Source organism: Orcinus orca, chromosome 4 (genome assembly GCF_937001465.1).
Source record: "Orcinus orca chromosome 4, mOrcOrc1.1, whole genome shotgun sequence".
NCBI classification, from domain to species: Eukaryota; Metazoa; Chordata; class Mammalia; order Artiodactyla; family Delphinidae; genus Orcinus; species Orcinus orca.
The window spans coordinates 95,664,108-95,679,822 of record NC_064562.1 but is presented as its reverse complement, the minus strand read 5'-3'; the positions used below and the strand labels follow the sequence as shown (position 1 = coordinate 95,679,822).

The window sequence follows — 15,715 nt, the reverse complement described above, 5'->3', positions numbered from 1 at the left end:
ATAAAGATTCATTCACTCAGGACACACTCTTCATTAACGAAGCCAATCAGCACTCATTTATTGAATACCTGCAATTGTCAGAAACTGAACTTGATCATTGCTTCTTAGTTCTCAGGAGCAATGCAATCTACACTGAGTGAAAAATAAAACCATGAGAAAAAAATACATATTCTATACAATAATATATATTGTATATATATGTATATAATAGCACACATGTGCTATATGATAATATACTACATAAAATACTGTTACTACACAATGCAAACTGATCATACTAAGTATGTTGAAATTCTTAAACAACTAGTCAAAAGCTATTATTATTTAGGAATTTATCAAAAAGTATCTAAACACAAAATCCTTCTTCAAAATAAGAGCTATTTAGTTAATCAAAGTTAGACTTTGAAAATATACAATGTGTTCAATAATTTCAACCTACAATAAGAGTGCAGGCATGAGTCAACTTATTGCAAATCCTGAGACTAAATGATTGAGGGGAGTGGAGCCTTTCCTTCCTGTTTTTTTCCAGTATCCATTTAAGAAACTCCTGATCATGAGAAATCCTCGTGGAAATTCAGCTACCAATTCACAAGCTTCAATAAATGATCTTGTTTTTTCTGAAATGAAAATTTGTTCTCGTGGGGTAAATGGGTTTGAGATATTGTTGCTTTTATGGAAATTGCAGACATTTTATCATGACACTTCAATGCAGCATTTCTTACCTATTCATATTTATCTTTGGTTCTAAAGATCTTTCCAAGTTTGTAAGTGACAGATAAGAATCGTTCCAAATTTAATCAGTGAAATTCTCAATACTATATTAGAATGTATCTTACTGCATAGATTTGATGTATTGCCTAAGAAAAGAAAAATATATACCCTGGTTTGGTTTAATATGCCTTTTCAGAAGAGCATTTGAATTAGCTAGAAACCATTTTGACATGTACTTCAAGACTATAAATGCTGCAAATGACAGCTTTTAATCAATGTGATAAATAGCAAAGGTCTGTAAATAATTTCTAAAAATGAAAACTAATTTTCCACTCCCACTGCTAGCAAATTTGTCAACTACAGTTTGGTAGAACCAAAACATCTGCTCTTTGAAGCTGTGTAAACTCTCACAGCAAAATGATGCATTATTTTGTTTTCAGACATACATTCATCTCATTGCTAATTTAGTATGTTTATGAAGTACTAAGTCCCTGATTGAAAATTTTGTGCAGTTACAGACAGAAGTTTTGTTGATTAAAGTTTGACAGACAGAAGTTTTGTTGATTAAAGTTTGAGCTTTAGTATTTCTCTCTCTCTCTTTTTTTTTTTTTTTTTTTTTTGCGGTACGCGGGCCTCTCTCTATTGTGGCCTCTCCCGTTGCGGAGCACAGGCTCCGGACGCGCAGGCTCAGCGGCCATGGCTCACGGGCCCAGCCGCTCCGCAGCATGTGGGATCTTCCCGGACTGGGGCACGAACCCGTGTCCCCTGAATCGGCAGGCGGACTCTCAACCACTGCGCCACCAGGGAAGCCCTCTTCTTTTCTTGTTTCTTTCTTACTGTGCCATAGAACAAGTGTCTTCTTTCTTTTCAATTTTTTCTTTTATTTTGAAATTTTTATTTTGAAAAAGCAAATGCATATAAAGAATATAAAACACTGAATTAGAATATAGCAAGCATTCAGTAGTTCTTAGATATTATTATTATAAAGAATTATATTGAACATTATGTGTTTTAATTTTATAATTAAAAATATATAGTTTTTGATAGCATGATGTTAGGATACTGTTTTGGTCAGTGCTAAATTAAGCATCTACCTTGTGCCAGGTGCCTTGTATACCAAAGATACTGGAGTACACCATGGGTATACCATGGATGTAAACATAAATAAAACATAATTGTATCTTAAGGAATTTATTTAGTAAGGGAAATGTCTCAATGTATTTTGTATATCATTATCTTGATTGAATTCTAAGAAGGATTCCTGTAGTAAATAGTTTGGGGACTGGAGGAAGACTATTTCAGATAGGAAGAAGAACCTGAAAAAGGATATAAAGACAAGAACATGGACAAAAATATAAATCCAATATTTCTGGATATACACTGCACAGTGTGATATGATGGGACATTGATAAAAAATTATGTTGGGCCAGTCTACCAAGGCCATGCTTAGGGCCTTTGTATTATTTTTTTAACTGCAATGTTCTTCATCCATCTATCTTTCATCTTTCAGTTCCTGTATATCTCTGCACATTTATCACCATTTTAGAAAGGCTTTCCCCAGTCATCCTATGTGACATAGAAAGTCTACTCTCTTCCACCCCTACTCCTGCCTTTTATTCTCATCCTGCTGCATTACCGTAAATGTCCTTATAACTATCAAGCACATTATGTACTTACACATTTATATGTTTTATTGTCTATGTTCCTCAGTTAATGATCATTCCATTAAGGGAGCAACTTTGGTTTATTCATTGCAGTATTCCCTACTAGTACCTAGAGCAGTGCCTGGCAAATAATAGGCACTCAATAAAAATTTTTCTTGAATTATTGGTTTAACTTATTTACGCATTAATCAAAATTTAAGCATACATGCATAATTACCTACTTTAGTGGACACCTCTTCCCCTTTCCATTTCCCTGGAAAATTTGGATTCCCTTTTCTAGGTTATAGGTTCCTCTAGCACAATCTTCTCTTGTTCACTGCTAAATCCTGAGCATATAAATGGAACATAATAGGCACTTAAAATATATACGATGAAAGGATGAATCTACAACCATCATTCCAATGCCTTTGTTGTAAATTCTTCATCTGAGTCTGTATTTTATATACTTATACATTCTACTCAGTCATTCCAGGTCTTCTTTAAAGACTATTCTTCTGAGAAGAGTACTTAATATGCAGAAAAAAAGTCAAATTCATAGAAGCAGTAGAATTGTGTTTGCCAGGAGCTGGGGGGTGAGAGAAATGGAGAGTGTCAGTCAAAGGGTATAAACTTCCAGTTTTAAAATAAGTTGTGGGGATCTAGTGCACAGCATGGCGACTATAGTTAACAATACTGTATTATATACTTGAAAGTTGCTATAGAGTAAATCTTAAGCGAAAAAGAAATAGTAATTATGTCAGGTAATGGATTTGTTAACTAACCCTACAGTGGTAATCATTTTGTGATAGATAAGTGTATCAAATAAATTATCATGTTGTATACTTTAAACTTATACAATGTCATATCAATTATATCTCAATAAAGCTGGAAAAAAGTTATAAATGTATCATATTAGTTGACATATCTTTGTTTTAAACTTAGTGAAATCTACACTTCAAAGAAATAGTGATTATATCATTGATTATAACATATATTTTTACTACAAATTAAATATAATCAATGATATATATCATATATCGTAATATATATGTATCATTTGATATTTTTATGCCAATTATACCTATTCAAAAATTTGTTCTAACTAGAGGGAGGGACAATTTTAATGAAAACATGAAGCACCTTCACATTCATATTAAAGCATGCTAGGTATTCTATGCTCTCTTTAAGGAAAGGAGTAAGAAACACTTTTTTCTCTCCTTGTTCCTGACCCTCTCCATCAACTTTGTTTCTCTCTTTCAAAGAAGGCTTCATATATTGAGAAATAATTTATTCAGTTATTATGTTAATTGCTTACTTCTTTTTCCTGCATACCAATTTTCCATATATCCAGTTTCAAAACAAAATTTTTTTGTTGTAATGATAGCAACTATTATATAAAGCTTACTATGCCTGTGTTCCAGATGCAGTTCTAAGGACCTTATAGATATTAACTGCTTTAGTTCTCATAACAATCTTATGAGGTTGTTAATAGAGAAACTGAGGCAAGAAAGATTATATAACTTTCTTAACATCACATAAGCCATTAAGTAGAATCGGGTACAACACCAAGGCATCTGCTCTTGACCTCCACAGTAAACTGCCTTTCCACATGACATGTGCTATCCATATAATTTTGGCTTTTACTACAAAACCCCTCAGTGTTTTTTACTGCATAATTTACCTGATTCCTGAAATACAGACCAAAATTAACCTATCTGTGAGGTTGCAAACTGAACATAGAGAGAGACGTGTCTGCTCCCTAGTATAAATGAGAAATGCTATTCTCAGGAGGTTAATTATTGCAAATTAGGAGCTTTCAGTGGTCTGGAAGCATCAGGAAAAAATGGTAGATTAGTACTGATAAAGTCTTATGAGCTCTGAGGAGAAGCACTTTATACTGGCATTATTGAAAAACTCAGAAGCAACCATGCTTCAGCTGCTTAGAAATTTCAGGTTTCAACATATTAAGAATTCAGTCAAATAAGACTCAAAAGAGCTTTAGGATTACAATAATTGAGTGAAAGGATGACTTTTGAATAACGGCCCCAACTTTAGGAAAATCATTCTATTTTTTTAATGCATTTTTCTGAGTAGTGTATTTATACCTAATTAGAGCATAAATAATTTTACTGTTTTAATATTAAACTTTTTTTTTTAAACAGGATTTTGAACTTTTTTTTTAGATGCTGGGGGTAGGAGTTTATTAATTAATTATTTTTTTTGCTTTGTTGTGTCTTCATTTCTGTGCGAGGGCTTTCTCTAGTTGTGGCAAGTGGGGGCCACTCTTCATCAAGGTGCACGGACCTCTCACTATCGCGGCCTCTCTTGTTGCGGAGCACAGGCTCCAAACGCGCAGGCTCAGTAGTTGTGGCTCACAGGCCTAGTAGCTCCGCGGCATGTGGGATCCTCCCAGACCAGGGCTCGAACCCGTGTCTCCTGCATTAGCAGGCAGATTCTCAACCACTGCAGCACCAGGGAAGCCCCTTAAAATTAAAGTTTGATTAGAAAAGAATAATGCTTCATTTATTTATTATTTATTTATTTATTTTACATCTTTATTGGAGTACAATTGCTTTTATTGGAGTACAATGGTGTGTTAGTTTCTGCTTTATAACAAAGTGAATCAGTTATACATACACATATGTTCCCATATCTCTTCCCTCTTGCGTCTCCCTCCCTCCCACCCTCCCTATCCCACCCCTCCAGGCGGTCACAAAGGACCGAGCTGATCTCCCTGTGCTATGAGGCTGCTTCCCACTAGCTATCTACCTTACGTTTGGTAGTGTATATATGTCCATGCCTCTCTCTCGCTTTGTCACAGCTTACCCTTCCCCCTCCCCATATCCTCAAGTCCATTCTCTAGTAGGTCTGTGTCTTTATTCCTGTCTTACCCCTAGGTTCTTCATGACATTTTTTTTTCTTAAATTCCATATATATATGTTAGCATACGGTATTTGTCTTTCGCTTTCTGACTTACTTCACTGTATGACAGACTCTAGGATTATCCACCTCATTACAAATAGCTCAGTTTCGTTTCTTTTTATGGCTGAGTAATATTCTATTGTATACACGTGCCACATCTTCTTTATCCATTCATCTGTTGTTGGACACTTAGGCTGTTTCCATCTCTGGGCTATTGTAAATAGAGCTGCAATGAATATTTTGGTACATGACTCTTTTTGAATTATGGTTTTCTCAGGGTATATGCCCAGTAGTGGGATTGTTGGGTCATATGGTAGCACTATTTGTAGATTTTAAGGAACCTCCATACTGTTCTCCATAGTGGCTGTACCAATTCACATTCCCACCAGCAGTGCATACCCTTTTCTCCACACCCTCTCCAGCATTTATTGCTTCTAGATTTTTTGATGATGGCCATTCTGACTTGTGTGAGATGATATCTCATTGTACTTTTGATTTGCATTTCTCTAATGATTAATGATGTTGAGCATTCTTTCATGTGTTTGTTGGCAGACTGTATATCTTCTTTGGAGAAATGTCTATTTAGGTCTTCTGCCCATTTTTGGATTGGGTTGTTTGTTTTTTTGTTATTGAGCTGCATGAGCTGCTTATAAATTTTGGAGATTAATCCTTTGTCAGTTGCTTCATTTGCAAATATTTTCTCCCATTCTGTGGGTTGTCTTTTGGTCTTGTTTATGGTTTCTTTTGCTGTGCAAAAGCTTTGAAGTTTCATTAGGTCCCATTTGTTTATTTCTGTTTTTATTTCCATTTCTCTAGGAGATGGGTCAAAAAGGATCTTGCTGTGATTTATGTCCTAGAGTGTTCTGCCTATGTTTTCCTCTAAGAGTTTGATAGTTTCTGGCCTTACATTTAGGTCTTTAATCCATTTTGAGCTTATTTTTGTGTATGGTGTTAGGGAGTGATCTAATCTCTTACTTTTACATGTACCTGTCCAGTTTACACAGCACCACTTATTGAAGAGGCTGTCCTTTCTGCACTGTACATTCCTGCCTCCTTTATCAAACATAAGGTGACCATATGTGCGTGGGTTTATCTCTGGGCTTTCTAACCTGTTCCATTGATCTATCTTTCTGTTTTTGTGCCACTACGATACTGTCTTGATTACTGTAGCTTTGTAGTATAGTCTGAAGTCAGAGAGCCTGATTCCTCCAGGTCTGTTTTTTGTTCTCAAGATTGCTTTGGCTATTCGGGGTCTTTTGTGTTTCTGTACAAATTGTGAAATTTTTTGTTCTAGTTCTGTGAAAAATGCCAGTGGTAGTTTGATAGGGATTGCATTGAATCTGTAGATTGCTTTGGGTAGTAGAGTCATTTTCACAATGTTGATTCTTCCAATCCAAGAACATGGTATATCTCTCCATCTATTTGTATAATCTTTAATTTCTTTCATCAGTTTCTTATAATTTTCTGCATACAGGTCTTTTGTCTCCTTAGGTAGGTTTATTCCTAGATATTTTATTCTTTTTGTTGCAGTGGTAAATGGGAGTGTTTTCTTGATTTCACTTTCAGATTTTTCATCATTAGTGTATAGGAATGCCAGAGATTTCTGTTCATTGATTTTGTATCCTGCTACTTTACCAAATTAATTGATTAGCTCTAGTAGTTTTCTGGTAGCATCTTTAGGATTCTCTATGTATAGTATCATGTCATCTGCAAACAGTGACAGCTTTACTTCTTCTTTTCTGATTTGGATTCCTTTTATTTCCTTTTCTTTTCTGATTGCTGTGGCTAAAACTTCCAAAACTATGTTGAATAAGAGTGGTGAGTGTGGGCAACCTTGTCTTGTTCCTGATCTTAGTGGAAATGTTTTCAGTTTTTCACCATTGAGGATGATGTTGGCTGTGGGTTTGTCATATATGGCCTTTATTATGTTGAGGAAAGTTCCCTCTATGCCTACTTTCTGCAGGGTTTTTATCATAAATGGGTGTTGAATTTTGTCGAAAGATTTCTCTGCATCTATTGAGATGATCATATGGTTTTTCTCCTTCAATTTGTTAATATGGTTTATCACATTGATTAATTTGCATATATTGAAGAATCCTTGCATTCCTGGGGTAAACCCCACTTGATCATGGTGTATGATCCTTTTAATGTGCTGTTGGATTCTGTTTGCTAGTATTTTGTTGAGGATTTTTGCATCTATGTTCATCAGTGATATTGGCCTGTAGTTTTCTTTCTTTGTGACATCATTGTCTGGTTTTGGTATCAAGGTGATGGTGGCCTCGTAGAATGAGTTTGGGAGTGTTCCTCCCTCTGCTATATTTTGGAAGAGCTTGAGAAGGATAGGTGTTAGCTCTTCTCTAAATGTTTGATAAAATTCGCCTGTGAAGCCATCTGGTCCTGGGCTTCTGCTTGTTGGAAGATTTTTAACGACAGTTTCAATTTCAGTGCTTGTGATTGGTCTGTTCATATTTTCTACTTCTTCCTGGTTCAGTCTTGGATGGTTGTGCTTTTCTAAGAATTTGTCCATTGCTTCTAGGTTGTCCATTTTATTGGCATAGAGTTGCTTGTAGTAATCTCTCATGATATTTTGTATTTCTGCAGTGTCAGTTGTTACTTCTTTTTCATTTCTAATTCTATTGATGTGAGTCTTCTCCCTTTTTTTCTTGATGAGTCTGGCTAAGGGTTTATCAATTTTCTTTATCTTCTCAAAGAACCAGCTTTTATTTTTATTGATCTTTGCTATCATTTCCTTCATTTCTTTTTCATTTATTTCTGATCTTTATGATTTCCTTCCATCTGCTAACTTTGGGGTTTTTTTGTTCTTTTTTCTCTAATTGCTTTAGGTGCAAGGTTAGGTTGTTTATTCGAGATGTTTCCTGTTTCTTAAGGTAGGACTGTATTGCTATAAACTTCCCTCTTAGAACTGCTTTTGCTGCATCCCATAGGTTTTGGGTCGTCATGTCTCTATTGTCATATTTTTCTAGGTATTTTTTGATTTCCTCTTTGATTTCTTCAGTGATCACTTCGCTATTAAGATGTGTATTGTTTAGCCTCCATGTGTTTGTATTTTTTACAGATCTTTTCCTGTAATTGATATCTAGTCTCATAGTGTTGTTGTCGGAAAAGATACTTGCTAAGTTTCAATTTTCTTAAATTTACCAAGGCTTGATTTGTGAACCAAGACATGATCTATCCTGGAGAATGTTCCATGAGCACTTGAGAAAAATCTGTATTCTGTTGTTTTTGGATGGAATGTCCTATAAATATCAATTAAGTCCATCTTGTTTAATGTATCATTTAAAGCTTGTGTTTCCTTATTTATTTTCATTTTGGATGATCTATCCTTTAGTGAAAGTGGTGAAAGTGGGGTGCTAAAATCCCCTACTATGATAGTGTTACTGTCGATTTCTCTTTTTATGGCTGTTAGTATTTGCCTTATGTATTGGGGTGCTTGTATGTTGGGTGCATAAATATTTACAATTATTATATCTTCTTCTTGGATCGATCCCTTGATCATTATGTAGTGTCCTTCTTTGTCTCTTCTAATAGTCATTATTTTAAAGTCTATTTTGTATGATATAAGAATTGCTACTCCAGCTTTCTTTTGTTTTCCATTTGCATGGAATATCTTTTTCCATCCCCTTACTTTCAGTCTGTATGTGTCTCTAGGTCTGAAGTGGGTCTCTTGTAGACAGCATATATATGGGTCCTGTTTTTGTATCCATTCAGCCTATCTGTGTCTTTTGGTGGGAGCATTTAGTCCATTTACATTTAAGGTAATTATCGATATGTATGTTCCTATTCCCATTTTCTTAATTGTTTTGGGTTTGTTATTGTAGGTCTTTTCCTTCTCTTGTGTTTCTTGCGTAGAAAAGTTCCTTTAGCATTTTTTGTAAAGTTGGTTTGGTGGTGCTGAACTCTCTCAGGTTTTGCTTGTCTGTAAAGGTTTTAATTTCTCCATCAAATCTGAATGAGATCCTTGCTGGGTAGAGTAATCTTTGTTGCAGGTTTTTCTCCTTCATCACTTTAAATATGTCCTGCCAGTCCCTTCTGGCTTGCAGAGTTTCTGCTGAAAGATCAGCTGTTAACCTTATGGGGATTCCCTTGTGTGTTATTTGTTGTTTTTCCCTTGCTGCTTTTAATATGTTTTCTTTGTATTTAATTTTTGACAGTTTGATTAATATATGTCTTGGCATATTTCTCCTTGGATTTATCCTGTATGGGACTCTCTGTGCTTCTGGGACTTGATTAACTATTTCCTTTCCCATATTAGGGACGTTTTCAACGATAATCTCTTCAAATATTTTCTCAGTCCCTTTCTTTTTCTCTTCTTCTTCTGGAACCCCTATAATTCGAATGTTGGTGCATTAAAATTGTCCCAGAGGTCTCTGAGACTGTCCTCAGTTCTCTTCATTCTTTTTTCTTTATTCTGTTCTGCAGTAGTTATTACCACTATTTTATCTTCCAGGACACTTATCTGTTCTTCTGCCTCAGTTATTCTGCTATTGATCCCATCTAGAGCATTTTTAATTTAATTTATTGTGTTGTTCATCATTGCTTGTTTCATCTTTAGTTCTTCTAGATCCTTGTTAAATGTTTCTTGCATTTTGTCTATTCTATTTCCAACATTTTGGATCATCTTTACTATCATTATTCTGAATTCTTTTTCAGGTAGACTGCCTATTTCCTCTTAATTTGTTAGGTCTGGTGGGTTTTTATCTTGCTCCTTCATCTGCTGTGTGTTTTTCTGTCTTCTCATTTTCCTTATCTTACTGTGTTTGGGGTTTCCTTTTTGCAGGCTGCAGGTTCGTAGTTCCTATTGTTTTTGGTGTCTGTCCCCAGTGGCTAAGGTTGGTTCAGTGGGTTGGGTAGGCTTCCTGGTGGAGGGGACTAGTGCCAGTGTTCTGGTGGATGAGGCTGGATTCTGTTTTTCTGGTGGGCAGGTCCACGTCTGTGGACTTATTATGATTTTAGGCAGCCTCTCTGCTAATGGGTGGGGTTGTATTTCTGTTTTGCTAGTTGTTTAGCATAGGGTGTCCAGCACTGTAGCTTGCTGGTCGTTGAGTCAAGCTGGGTGCTGGTGTTGAGATGGAAATCTCTGGGAGATTTTTGCCATTTGATAATATGTGGAGCTGGGAGGTCTCTTGTGGATCAGTGTCCTGAAGTTGGCTCTCCCACCTCAGAGGCACAGCACTGACTCCTGGCTGCAGCACCAAGAGCCTTTCATTCACATGGCTCAGAATAAAGGGAGAAAAAGTAGAAAGAAAGAATTAGTAGAAGTAGAAAAAAGAAAGGAAGAAAGAAAGGAGCGAGGGAGTGAGGAAGGAAGGAAGGAGGGAGGGAAGGAAGGAAAAAAGAAAAAGAAAGAAGATAAAGTAAAATAAAATAAAGTTATTAAAATAAAAAATAATTATTAAGAAAAAAATTAAAAACAAACAAAAAAACACTGGACGGATAGAACCCTAGGACAAATGGTAGAAGCAAAGCTATACAGACAAAATCTCACACAGAAGCATACACATACACACTCACAAAAAGAGGAAAAGGGGAAAAATCATAGATCTTGCTCCTAAAGTCCACTTCCTTAATTTGGGATGATTGGTTGTCTATTCAGGTATTCCACAGATGCATGGTATATCAAGTTGATTGTGGAGCTTTAATCCGCTGCTTCGGAGGCTGCTGGGAGAGATTTCCCTTTCTCTTCTTTGTTCTCACAGCTCCTAGGGTCTCAGCTTTGGACTTGGCCCCGCCTCTGCATGTAGGTCGCCGGAGGGCGTCTGTTCTTCGCTCAGACAGGACAGGGTTAAAGGAGCCACTGTTTCGGGGGCTCTGGCTCACTCAGGCCGTGGGGAGGGAGGGGCATGGAGTGTGGGCGGGCCTGCGGCAGAGCCCGGTGACGTTGCACCAGCCTGAGACGTGCCGTGCGTTCTTCCGGGTAAGTTGTCCCTGGATCCTGGGACCCTGGCAGTGGCGGGCTGCACAGGCTCCCCAGAAGAGGGGTGTGGATAGTGACCTGTGCTCACACACAGGGTTCTTGGTGGCGGCAGCAGCAGCCTTAGAATCTCATGCCTGTGTCTGGGGTCCGCGCTTTTAGCCGCGGCTCGCGCCCGTCTCTGGGGCTCCTTTAAGCAGCATTCTTAATCCCCTCTCCTCGCGCACCAGGAACAGAAAGGTAAGAAAAAGTCTCTTGCCTCTTCGGCAGGTCCACACTTTTCCCCGGACTCCCTCCCGGCCAGCCATGGTGCACTAACCCCCTGCAGGCTGTGTTCACGCCGCCAACCCCAGTCCTCTCCCTGCACTCCGACCAAAGCCCGAGTCTCAACTCCCAGCCCCACCCCGCCCGGCGGGTGAGCAGACAAGCCTCTCGGGCTGTTGAGTGCCGGTCGGCCCTGATCCTCTATGTGGGAATCTCTCCACTTTGCCCTCCGCACCCCTGTTGCTGTGCTCTCCTCCGCGGCTCCGAAGCTTTCCCCCTCTGCCTCCCACAGTCTCTGCCCATGAAGGGGCTTCCTATGGAAACCTTTCCTCCTTCACAGCTCCCTCCCACTGGTGCAGGTCCCTCCCTTTTGTCTCTGTTTATTCTTTTTTCTTTTGCCCTACCCAGGTACGTGGGGAGTTTCTTGCCTTTTGGGAGGTCTGAGGTCTTCTGCCAGTGTTCAGTAGGTGTTCTGTAGGAGTTGTTCCACGTGTAGATGTATTTCTGGTGTATCTGTGGGGAGGAAGGTGATCTCCGCGTCTTACTCTTCCGCCATCTTCCCCTCGTCCAAGTATATAACTTCTTAATGGTTCTTGGTTTATTGATTAATGCTTTAGAAAAATAGTGTCCATATAACACTCCAAGTAAAAACATGCAAGAGGGACCATTATATAGAGAGATACGCAGGCAGCTAATTGCCCTCCCAAAGTCCTCTATTGCTTTCTTCAATAGTAACTAAAGATTTAAGTGACACATGGCTGACTAACTAAACTGTTCATTCCCCAACCTCTCTTGAAATAAGTGTGGCCATATGACAAGGTTCTGGCCAATGGGTTATAAGCACAAATGATGTTTGAAACTTGGGGGCCCAGTTTTAAAAAGAAAGAAGCATACAATTCTTCTTTCCCCAGTCTGCAGGTTGGAATGTTAAAGTAATGATGAGCCGTCTTTAATCACTGGACAAAGGCAGACCCTAGAGATGATAGAACAAACAGATGAAAAGTTCTTGAGTTCCTGAAAGCTTCAATTTGGCATACAACCCTAAACCAAACTGCTACCAGGTGTGTGTGTGTGCGTATCTTGTTGATCACTCTATTTTTCATTCTCTTGCTCTGGTGATCTAGCCTATATTGTTGCACACACACCCTATATGTTTGTAGGTTTGTTTACAATTGTTTTTTCTAATCTGTCATTATGGCAACCTGGATTTTTATCTGATTACAAATGATTAAATGCTTTTCGTTACTTGATATTTTCACTTTTGAGTTACTTGTTTTTGAATCTAGCTTGTTTAACATTTGTCTCTCAGATTTACAGCAAACAAATATTCTATGTTCTGTTTTTGCTGGTAATTGTTTTTTTATATTATAATACTACATAGAAACAAAACAAACATAAATTGAAAATGTACACTAATCCTACTGAATAATAACAAATGACTTAAGCTATTTCTCAATTTTAGCCATTCATATATATTTATATTGTGTGGGCGTTTCCAAAACTACATATATTTTTTCTGATGAGTAGCGATATAATGACGGGAGCAAGGACTTCTCATTTTCTTTTCTTTTTTTTTAGTGATCCTATTTGTTTGTTTGTTTGTTTTAATTTAAATATAGTTGATTTACAGTGTTGTGTTAGTTTCTGGTGTACAGTAAAGTGATTCAGTCATATATATACATTTTTTTCAGATTCTTTTAAATTATAGGTTATTATAAGATATTGAGTATAGTTCCCTGTGCTATACAGTAGGTCCCTGTTGTTTATCTATTTTATATATATTAGTGTGTATCTGTTAATCCCAAACTCCTAATTTATCCCTCCTCCTCTCTTACCCCTTTGGTAACTATAAGTTTGCTTTCTATGTCTGTGAGTCTGTTTCTATTTTGTAAATAAATTCACTTGTATCATTTTTTATATTCCAAATATAAGTGATATCATATGATATTTAATTATTCATTAATTCATTTAATATGATAATCTCTAGGTCCATCCATTGTTGCTGCAAATGGCAATATTTCATTATTTTTTTTTCAGGGGAAGAAATAGTAAGCCATATTTGAATTATTTAGAATTTATGTGTCAATTATATCAATGTGGACTTTTTAAAGACACAGTAATATAACTGGGAAAGGCAGTCTTGTGCATGCAGTCTATCTACCACAACTGGCTGCTTAAAAATGGGCCTTGGGCTTGGAACACTTACTTTACAAGAGATAAAGAGCCCACATGCCCTGAGCCAGGCTTATCACTTTGGATGGGGTTATCTTTCCTGTTTCAGGCTCAATTAATGCCGTTTGAAGCTAGAAGCTTGTATGTCATATGGCATCTGGTCAACCCCACTGTTATATCTGTCTTTTGCAGAGAGGAGACAGGGTCCTTTCTACTGAGGCACAAGAAGGGTGTGTGTAGGCAAATTGTCCTGCGTCAGCCACTGGGAGAGACTGGTTGTCCCTGGGGGACCAAAGCGCACTATTGGAGCTGACCCTGATCTGTCTCTTCTTTATGTAAGTAAAGCATTATCCCATCTATTGCTTGACTATGTTGTGTTTTTCTTGGTGACTGATACCACGATGCAGTGGGCAGAAGCGCTTGGACTTCGTTTCCTGGTGGCTGGTACTGTGATGATTTTGCTATTCTCCCATGTAATTCAAATCCTTCCCTGGGATTGGTAACTGGCTGCATAGTGCCCTACTCCTTTGGAATTGATTTAACACGTGCAAGGAACTCTCTCTGCTCACAATTATTACCAAATTATCAGTACAAATCTGATAGAATGCAGGATGATTGCTAATATCAAATACAACATGTTGGTAGAAATCACAAAAAAATAGCAATAAATATGCTTCTAGTCTCATTGTTTGAAATGCTCAAGAAGTTTTCTATGTCATGCTTGTGAATGATGCCTTTGTGTGTTGCTGTCTTTGATGTTTGGATCTATGTCCATATAGCTTCTTCACATCATGTTGTACCTCTCATGTAACAAATAGAATATGTAGTCTTATACAGACTAGCAGTTGACTACTTTTTCATTTGGGTAGTCTAATGAGCTACCTTTACTTCTGTAATAGCCACATTCCCACAGGCATATGTTTGAAATAAATATTCAGTCCAACTTTACTTTTTATGTGGAAGTTAATGAAGAAAAGGCAATTAAATATTGTGCAACTAAAAGAGTATGGCCTAGGATATCAATAGGAGGATCAATATTCTTACATATAGACAGAAAATGAAATATTCTGGGTCTTGGTACAGAAGATGAAAGGACCCCCAATTCTTTAACGTAACCCAGAGTTGCATGAGTTAACATACACCTTAAGTAACAAACTTTACCTTATGCTATTTTAATCTTTCTTCAGATCCAGATCCCCAACTCTATGAAACCAGATTGATGTTCTGATGTATCCTAAAATATTTTATTGTAGTCTATTATGTGATTGACATGGTCCAAGCCCTCAGCAATTATGTAATCAAAAAAATCCGACAAATAAAAAATAAATTTAATTTAACTTTTTAGACATGTGTTGCCAAATATTCTAAAGAGAATGCAGCAAAATTTAAAAATAAACTTTACTTTCTTTAAAATCTACTTTTGTCATATCTCACAGATGCTTCTGTATAATGCTCTTTCATAATCCATCAAAAGTTTACCCCATAGCACTGGCCTGAATGTTTTTCTCATCTTCTATTTTATTTCACCTCTCCATTTTTGTCTCCCTCTACCCATTCTCCCAAATATCCATCACAAAACACAAAGAACCTGTCTAACGTAGGAGAAAATAACAAAAAACCTATGCTGAAGAAAAGACAGAATGCTTTTTAATGGAAGGGAAAAAATTGTCTAGTACAACTCATATGTTAGTAACTTTCCTGACATAATGATTACATATATTAATAACTATGTGCAGTGGAGTTTTAATGTAAAGAGAGATCTTTATTCTTATTTTATCAATTCTATATGCAAAAAGTTTACAAATTTGAAAACTCTACTTCTTTGTCCCCTTTATTTCAACCTATAACTTCTGTATATCAATAATATATTTAAGTGATTTGCATATAAAATGAAATCACATTTTAAAATGTGTATTGACTAATATTCAATTAATTGATAAATTCCCTTAAATATTTGACCCCATTTACATACTAATTCCTTAAATTAGTTTAGCCTTTCAATCTATAATTGCAATTTAATATAGCTAACTTTTTTCAAACATCTTTTTTTTTAATTGGGGTATTTTTGCTT

General features: G+C 36.8%; 1 long non-coding RNA gene across 1 annotated transcript in view; it reads left to right on the top strand.

Annotated features, from left to right (window-relative positions):
• The first annotated feature begins 12,389 nt into the window (after nucleotides 1-12,389).
• The window catches only part of LOC125964350 (uncharacterized), an 80,513-nt gene continuing 77,187 nt past the window's right edge, over nucleotides 12,390-15,715 (top strand). The window contains exons 1-2 of the long non-coding RNA XR_007477311.1: nucleotides 12,390-12,533; nucleotides 13,837-13,979. This is a non-coding gene — a long non-coding RNA (uncharacterized LOC125964350). The remainder of the gene's footprint in view (nucleotides 12,534-13,836; nucleotides 13,980-15,715) is intronic.